The sequence below is a fragment of the Solanum tuberosum genome, unplaced genomic scaffold (assembly GCF_000226075.1).
Source record: "Solanum tuberosum cultivar DM 1-3 516 R44 unplaced genomic scaffold, SolTub_3.0 scf00263, whole genome shotgun sequence".
Lineage (NCBI taxonomy): Eukaryota > Viridiplantae > Streptophyta > Magnoliopsida > Solanales > Solanaceae > Solanum > Solanum tuberosum.
The window spans coordinates 558,941-569,358 of NW_006239196.1; positions in this window are offsets into that span (position 1 = coordinate 558,941).

A 10,418-nucleotide genomic window follows, 5' to 3' on the forward strand; every position below is an offset into this window, starting at 1 on the left:
ATTGGCCGAAGGGAATCCTGTTCCAATCGCAACTCCTCTATTCTAAAACTATAAATAGGGGTCCTCATAATTCAGAAAAGAAGAGAGAAAATTCTAAACAAGAAGCTAGAGAAAATCCGTGGTACAAATGCCATAAAATTCTCTATAAAGCTACAAGTTTAAGAATTCAAGCATTTAAGTTCAAGAACGATCAAGATCAAGACTATCAGGTTCAAGAACAAGCTCGAAGCCCTTGAATTCAAGCAAAAGTCAAGATCAAAATAAAGTTCAAAGTTCAAATTCATCAAAGATTCAAGATCAAGCTTTAAAGCCCTTGAATCATATTTGAAAAGGCGAATTCAGAGGAATTATAGAGATTGTAACACTCGCACTTTGAAATAATAAATACGATTGTTGCTATAATTTTTCGTTCTTGATTATTGTTTTCTCGACGCGAATTTTATTGTCTACAGCGTGTAATATTATAACTTTGTTCATCAAGAGATTGTTGTTTCTTGACCGTCAACTTCAGGCCAGATCCTTCAGGCCATATCCTTAAGAGAAAAGGTTGGGGTTCAGACATGATTTTCATTTATTCAGTTGATCACCCGATCATATATACTCTTGTGTGTGAATTCTGGCTTCTAACATGATTTTTTCATGAGTCATTTTGCTTGATTGACAGTCAGGTCATTCATTACTCTTAAATGAGTTTAATTTCTAAATTTTTGATTGGATCCGGTTTTCTTCTTCCGAAAAATACATGAAGTTGGACCAATATTAGAATAATTACTAAGAACAACCTATATCTTTATTAAGTGTGTTTATTTTTTTTTAATATTACAGTCACTTAATAGCTCAACACTCTATTTGGATCATTATTACCCATTGTTTCATAATATATTGTATTATATTGTACTCTATTGTACTGTACTGTATGTTAGATACAATGTTTGGCTAGACTGTATTGTTTTTTGTTGTTTAATAACATTTTTATTGTTTGGTTTGACTGTATCGTATATCCTTAATTATTCTAGGGTATGAGGTTTGACTAGAATTAAATAATATAGGGCAAAGGGTAAAATAGTAATATGAAATATTATGTAAGGATATAATTAGAAAAAAAGAAATTAAGTAACAATGGAAACACACCAAATCGGTTGTTCCATAAAATGGAGATTTTCATTGTTACATAACAACGAAATTTAACAATACAATACAATACAATACATTTTAAGTAACAATCAAAACAAACATTGTAGATATGATAACGATACAATACAATACAATGGAGAACAATGATCCAAACAGAGTGTAATACATCTAAATAATTAAGATTTGTTTTATCACTATTCCTGCCATCCACCATTAGCAACTATAACCATCGCCATCCACCATCCACAACTACCATCCTCAGCCACAATCATCACTAGCCACTATTTACAATTATTATTATCCATCATTATCGCAACAACCTACATTCACTACTGACAGTCATCTATCGCCAATCATCGCCATCATTCATCTTAGCTACCACTATTATCCACCACAACTATTAGTTGCCTACACAAATTATCACTGTCAGCCACCATCACAATACACTAATACTTACTATTCAAATGTACATTCAGATTCAAACGTTTTAATGTCAATGAAAACAAATAAGAAAATGTATAATTAAAAAAAATAAGTAAAACTACTATTGAATTTCCTTTATCCCTTATCGCTTCATCTAATTTATAAGCCATAACTTATCTTGATAATTTTAATTTCTCATGAGAACACAATGGATTTGCTTTTTCTATTGATTCCTGCAGATTGGATAAAACACAAGATGAATCGAAAAAGAAATCTGAGAGTTTTATCTATCCTTGTAGTTTCTTTCTTTAATCTATTTCTTGTCTAAAAAAAGTTTGATTTGTTTCACCTCGAATAATTTGTACCAATTCTTCCTTCATCAAACAAAATCATCCCACTTTTAATCCTTCTTCTTATTTAGTTTTAACGTCGTCCTATTAAGCTTAGACTTCTAATTTAATTTTATCTTCTTCTTTTAGTACCAACTTATTTAAATTTACGAAGCTAAAACCCTAAGATTGGAAACATCACAATCTTCATTATTGAGGAAAAAGAAAAATGGGAGGAAAATAGAACCACATAGAAGCAAGCCAGTCCAATCGAATGCAGCTCTTGGACAACAACTAATGAGTTCATCTGAACTTAATTACTTATTAAGGTTTGCTATTATCTACTACATTTTCCCCATTGTATTCAATCTAATTACTGCAGGATTGACATAATACCAAAAATTATATGTGAAAGGAACTTGTTATCTCGTATTTAGTTCTTACACTAAGTAAGAATTAGAATTATATTTTGGTAAAAAAAAAAAATCACTTGTGGAATTTATTTTTCTACTTTTGCTAGGCAAGTTATTTTCCTCGTCTTTAAAGAACTTGTTTTCCTAGAAACAATATTCAATTTTTTGACCCACCGAACATGAATTCAGGATTTTTTCAATTTTTCATGTGTATTAGTCCATGAATTTTTGGAAATATGACTGATCCTATATCTTTGACCCCAAATTTTGCTGGGAACATCTGTAATGACCTAGTGAATGATACGTATAACTTCTGTAGGATCCACACCACTTTTTTTTAGCAATTAAGGATCACGAAATAGGAATTTAGGGTTTTTTCAAATTTTCGTGTGTATTAGTCTATGTATTTTTGGGAATATAACTTCTACAAGATTTTGTTCAACGTGCAAGGGTCGCAAATTAGGAATTTTCTCATTTTACGTGTGTATTGTATCTAAAGCAATGCTTCTATATTAGAGATTAACAGAATCAGATAGAAACCTTGCTAGAATTTCGTCTTTTTTTTTAAAAAACAAGTGTTATTAGTTACTTAAAAAAAAATTGAAGTGAATTGTGGCTGGCTTGGGATTGAACTCAGGACCTTGGTGTTAAAATCTGGCTGTCAAACCAGTGAACCATCCAGCAACTTTAAGAACGGGTTCAACAAGTGTTTATTTAATATGTTCTTTAATAATTATACAAGTAATATATCGAGTTTAGTCGGAGGACCACGGGTTCGGATGACCCAATTTTTACACATAAATTCGCCACTGTGCTAAATGGCCAGAAAATTTGGCCAAATTTAAAAAAATTATAATATTTTTTTTATTTTAAAATAAACTGATCGTTTTCTATTTTTTAATTAAAAGATATTAAAGTTAAAAGAGTAAAAATATTTAAAAAGGTAAAATAACATAGCTATAAATACCATTCTGACCAAATTCTGGCCAAATTTTCTGAGCAAAAAGAATTTTTCCTATATTTATATGTTAGTGTTCTAGTTTATATAGGTGTTTTTTTGTGTTGTTGCTTTCTACGGAAGGCATAACCTATAGATTGAATAAACCTCTAAAGCCACGAAGCTAATGGGAAAAAACAATTTAGACTAAATTTACTCAAAATTACAAGGAAAGAATGTTTGAATTCGCCCGGAAATTGCAGAAGCGAGGCGGAGAGTTGATTAGCGAGTTTTGCAGTGAAATTGGAGTCGAAAAATGGGGTTTTAAGGTACGGTTGCACAATAGGACACCTTCAATTGATATATTGTCGGAATGTCTCATTCATAAAATACTTTGTTGTCTTAGTTTTAAAGAAGCAACGCGGATGAGCATTCTTTCCAAAACATGGCTGCAAGCCTGGTCGACTCTTCCAAACTTGGATTTCACAGTTGATTTTTCTAAAGGCAACGATATGAAAATAGTGGATGATATTATGGGGAGATATAGGGACGGAAAAATCCCTATAGAAAAGTTTGAATTACTAGAGTTCGATGGTGATTCTGAAAATCTCTTCCGTATGATTGATAAGTGGCTTGACATTGTACTTACAAATGGTGTAAAAGACCTTACCATATCATCATATTCATACCCCTTGTTTATTTTTGCAATCTTCACGGTAAAATCTGTGAGAAAATTGGTTCTGGAATCTTGTACTCTTTTGCCTAGTGTTGTTGTGAATTGCAATTCTTTGAGAAAACTTTCTCTATCTTATGTAAGATTAGATGAAAACATGCTTCAGGCTCTACTTAATAGCTGTCCGTTGATTGAATCTTTCATATTTGAGTATTGCAAGGGGTTGGAAACAATGAATCCTCAAAAGATTAAGTCGGTTTCCCTGAAGTTCTTGAAGATTCGGTGTTGTGGGGGAATATGGGAGATTGATGCTCCAAATTTGGTATCACTTAAGTACACCTGGGAAGACATTCCTCAACTTAAAATTGTGAGAGAGTCAAGACAACTGAAGTACTCAAGAATCGTTCTTCAATGCTTAGATAGTGACAATGTAAATGCAGCATGGTTTTGTAAGTTGAGGAAGTTTCTATCAAATTCGATCTCTTGGTCTGAAGTTTGCATTGAATCTTATAGATGCAATGACATCAACATTCAAAATTTGCAACTGGACCATAAAGATTCTAATCCCCACGTGGACGTTTTAAATGTCATCATTATATGGAAGAATGGGGAGAGCTCAACATTTGTGGATGCTTTGGTATGGAGTTGTCAGCCTAGGAGACTCAACGTGGATTCAACAAGAGAAAAGATCACATTTTTCATTGATCATTTGATGTATATGAAGAATTCGAGTCAGTCTACTTCTCATGGAAGCACGCCTCTTCTTAGTCAATTAAAAGGAGTAAAAGCCTACAAATTTGATAGGAAGAAGGAGAGTTGGCATCCTGTGGAACACAAAAGTGGTGAGCTGGTAACAACAAACTCTGAAATGTGGGATTGGTGTTATTTTTTATTAGATTGGTGATGCACTTATTCATTAATAAAGTTCTTTCTTCTATATACTTTAAGAACTTCAAATTTAAGATTTTGCATAAGTTCTTTATTTGAAAGTAGTCTTTTATCAAACATGATTAAGTTGGAAATATCAATGCACAAGAACAGTATGTTTGATTCTCAGTTTTCTTTGTAGTTTATGTGGATTTGTTGTACATCCTTTTGGCTTATAGATGTCGTTCTGAAAATGGCTCGGTAGCTCATATGTTGTGGTTATTTCTCTCTGTCAAAGTTTACAGATATTTTAGCAATGTACATCATGTCTGAGCCGGAATAGTGAAAACGATAGATCCCACATCATGTTCTGTCATATAATCGTAAAAGTTGGATGAGTATGAACTTTACAAGCAATAACTCCGTCTTGACTCATTTCAACTTACTGTTCTGTTTCTATTGACATATAATTCTGTTTTGGACTTGTGATATCGTTTATACTTCAGTCACAACTATTTAGTATAAGCACATGACTCAACCTGCCGTTTCATACTGATACAGTGTTTTACTTCTTCTAAGATGCTCTGAAGAACTTTGCATGGAAAAGATTGTGTCTGTAAACCATTTGACAGGATATTCATATTTATAGATGTAATCAGATAGTTACTTCAGCAGTCCTTCACTGTCAAAATTATGTACAATAGCGTCTCTTTAGAGGGCCTGTATTACACCAGTCTTCGTATCATAACAAGGAACTTGAGCCAATGTTGGTTTACTTTAGACAAATTGCATAACACCATGAGCAGTAATCAACAGAAAAACCATCCTGATTTGTTTTTTCGATAAATTGCTGTTTTAACTTTTTACTTGTTGATTTTGTAAGCTGACACTTGATGAAGTAACTTTTATTTACCACTTTTAAGGGATACATTATTGGTTTCTTGTGAAATACATTATCAGATCGATTACAACACCACACGGTGCTGTTCTGAACTTTTAATTTTTGCCTATTCCGTTATCCAGTGGTGTTGTGAATCTCAATTCTTTGAGAAAGCTTTCTCTATCTTATGTAAAATTAGACGAAAACATGCTTCATACTCTACTTAATAGTTTTCCCTTGATTGTCTCTTTCATCTTTTGAGTATTGTTTGGGCTTGGAAACGATTGAGCTAGTGAATCTTCAAAAGATCAAGTCGGTTTCCCTGAAGGTCTTGAAGATTCGATTTAGTGGGAGCATATGGGAGATTGATGCTCCAAATTTGGTGTCATTTGAGTACATAGGGAATCAAATTCCTGAACTTCAAATTTTGAGAGAGTCAAGACAACTGAAGCACCCAAAAATCATTCTTCAAATTGTCATATATAATTGTATGAGTTTGAAATTGATAATCTATTAACTCTTCCATGGCTCATTTCAACTTACTTCTCTGTTTCAATTGACTCCCCAACATATAGTTCTGCTTTGGACTTGTGATATCTGATATACTTCAGTCACAACCATTTAGTATAGCACACTCAACCAGCATGTTCTTATTCACAAGGAAGTCTTCAGTAATGGTGTTATGAATCAGAGATGTGATAGAATAACCAGAAAAGTATAAGGTTTCTTGTTCGCACCCTACTCATTATTCAATGATATTGTTATGGTATCATTAAGATTTTTTCGTTAAGAAATACTCATTAATCATTGATACTATAAGAGTATATATATACAGATATTCTTGTGGTATTATTAAGATTTATTATAGTAGTCTAGTTATTTATTTATTTTATTTTTATTAATTTGAAAATAGTTAGTTGGTATTTTTTTGTATCTATTTTGTTTTCTTAAAAAGGAAAAAATATAGAAAAAGGAGAAAAAAAAATTAATAAGAAGATTAACTAACGAAAAAAGGGAAAGAAGGACCAAAAAAAAAAAAAGAGAAGAAAAAAAGAAAGAAAGAAAATAACAAAATCATTACGAAATGGTATCTCTGAAAAGAATAAAAAAATGAGAAAAGAACCAAAATAAAAATAAAAATAATAAATGAGAAAAGAACAAAAGAATAAATAAAAATAATAAATGAGAAAAAAATTAAAAGTAATTAATGATAGGACAAAACTAGGGGTATTCACGGTTTGGATAAAAATCGATCCAAACCGAAAAATCAAACAAAACCGATTTTGTTTTAGATTTTTTGAAAACCGGTAGTATTTGGTTTGGTTATGGTTTTATTCGAAAAAACCGAAGAAATAACCGAACCGAACCGATGAATTTCATACATATATTTTATTAATATACATACTTAGTATATTGTTTTTATAAACAATTTTAAAGATCTTATATATGTTTCCATTAAAATTTCTTTTAAACTTTACTTATTGAAAGCAAGAATACCCAAGGTGAAAACATTTTTCTTATTGATTTCATGTATATGAGTACAATTCTTTGTGGGACTGAAAATGTTATTGTCTCTTCCTTTTAGGCCAATATAGTGAATTTTAAAGCTTTATTGATAGTAAATTCAGTGATCGAAAGTTTGGTAATTTAAGTCATTCTAACTATTTTTTGTTTTGAATGGATTGTTATCACTTTTTCACATTTTAAATGATTTGTTTCTTTTATTTAATTTTGTGTACGGTTAATAACCGAACCAAATCAAATCGAAACCGATAACCACCAAACCGATAAATGTATATTATATTTGGTTTGGTTTGGTTTTGATAATTTTAAAACCGATTAAATTGGTTTGGTTTTGATTTTGACCAATAACCGATCCAAACCGACCCGTGAACACCTCTATACAAAACAATACATGAGAAATGAAATTAGCCACGATTTGTGTATCATTTATCCACGGTTCTCGTGTGGCTAAAATTCCTATTTTTTGTAGTAGGACAAAACATTGGGCTTGGGTGTGAATTTGGCTTAAACTAAAGGGGGCATGAACTGTAATTTATTTTGGGTAAATGTGTATATGTTGAATTAGTTTGGGTTGAGATATGAGATTGTAATTATTTTGTGTTTCTGTGGCTCATATATATAGTTTCCCCTTTTCTAGAAGGAAAAACTACCAAAACACACTATTTATTTTACCGTATTCTCTAAAATTTTCTCTCATTTGAAAAAAATCCTTTTTTCCTGACTCTCTCTCCTATTCTCAGATACACCACTCTTACGCGATGTATCGGGATAATAAAAATAATACAAAGGTAATGTATTAGAACGCAATGTATCAAAACGTTGAGCGATATATCGGGACATATGTGTCTTGTATCAACAAAGGTAATGTATAGGGGAGTAAGTGATGTATCCAAAATCCTTACATTTTAAGAGATTTTTGTAATTTGAAAAAGAGTAAGGATATGATGTAATTAGCTCTTAACACTATAAGATTTGTGTAATTTTTACTTTCTTAGATAAGAGAAATTGACATAAATAACCGTCTACTCGAAATAATAGCTAATAAATGTATATTTTTTTAATATTAATATATAAAAAACATAAATAATACATTTTCAACATGTTGCATTAAGATCTGAATACTAAATAGTTAAGACTGTTTGTTTTCTCAATAGCTGAATATAAAAATTTGCTTTGCTTAAAAAATAATAAATATAAAATTAATCAAATAAAATACTAAGTTGATCTAATATTATATCAATAAAATATTTGACTAATGATAGTGCTTAGCTTGTGTGTTGATTTGGGATGGTGTTGACTAATGATGGTGGTTGTGGACAGTATCTGATGGTTTAGTTGTTGGCAAAAGTGATTAACTGTGGTTGATGGTGGCAAGACTAATAATTAGTATTGGAATGATATTGAATACTGATAAGTGATAACTAATGATGATGACGATTAGCGATATAAAATGTTGACTAATAATGTTAATTACCGATAGCGATATATATGGGGCCTTCCCATGCCGGAAGAATCAAAGAAAAAACGTGAGAGCATTTTGTAAGTTATTCATTTCATATATATATATATATATTCCTACATTTTGAGATATGAGAAATAGATTTTTAATGTTAAGGATAAAATGTGAAAAAAAATATGTTTTTTACTCTTAATATAAAAGTGACAAGTGAAAATTATATATTTAGTATAATATAATGGCAAGTAAAATAAATGGAGGGAGTGGTAAATTTCATTTAAAGTTTAGCTACTAGTTGGTTTGAATGAACATCTGAACTTGGTTTGCGATAGAGCTTTTGATTTGTATAATTCACTACAAACATCCAGTTTTATACAAATTGTTAAGTTTTGTATAAATTCATTTATACATTGTAATTTGTATAATAAGATCTGTATTTATACAATTATAAGTGTATAGGACGAAAATATATGTATTTGTATTTGTATATACACTTTCTCTCACTTTATACAGACAGAAACGTATTTTATACATTTTATACCGAAATGTATAAAATGGCTAATTGTATACCGAAAATGGCTAATTTTATACCGAATCAAATGACAAAAAAAAGGGATGTTTACTGCGAATTACAATTAAAATAAACTATGGCTATAACATTTAATTTAAATTAATTATTTGCTATTTCATACAATTTTCCCTATTATATACTATGTGGCAACAACCTATCTATGATTTATTTATCCAACAGTAACTTAATTCCCTTATCGACACATAAATATTATTCTTTCTTCACTTTATTTTGAGTATTTCTTTCTTTACGGATACAAATTATTATGGTGGGATATATTGCTTTTTACTTTATTCTTTCTGTTCCTTTAGCGTCTTCGTTTATACCCAATGATTCAGGCAGGGTGTTCGCATTATCGTCACGAGCGGAGCTAGCATTTCAATTACAAGTTCGATAGAATTCAGTAATATATATATATATTATATTCATATTAAAAATTCACTTAATATGTATATATAGTTTATTGACAACCTAATAGCTATTTTTATTTTTAAATGTGGAGCTCATAACTCAAAATCCTAGTTTCGTCTTTGATTATCCTGGTCTTTCCAAGTCTCCGACACAAATAATGAGATTCTTGTTACAAGTATGAACCCATTGAAATTTTGCTGAATGCTACTTTTAGACTTTGAAGCAGTATAGTATCTGATGCTTTCTCCTTTCTGTTTGGTGATGATTTTTTATTACGAGCACACTGACGTAGGTCCATATTTTACCAAAAAAAAATCAATTTTTATATGTAATAAATAATGTTGGCAATTGTATTTGTACTTTGATATATCGTACGTACTTACTAATTAGCTTCCAAGCTTTACCAATTGCACTTTCTTAATAGTTGATTTACGTTAAAAATTTATCCGCATTCAATGTTTACACTTGTAACCTTATGAATATATGCATACACATATTTTAACTTACATTTTTATTACTAAACCATTAAGTAAAATTATATGGAGAATCATAGTAGCTGATCAGTTGGTTGATTGTTTGATAATCTGAACCGGTGTTTTAAAAGGCGGGGGCGTGAGGCGAGACGTTTTATGCAGTACGGGGCGAAACGTAAGCCTCGAGACAAACGGCGTAAGTCTTATGGATCTACGGGGCGTAGTCTCATGTATATTCAATTTTATAATTTTATTACTAAAAAAAAAGTAAAAGTAAAACTTTCAATTATTTACAAATAAATTTTATTAAATAATCTATAATATATA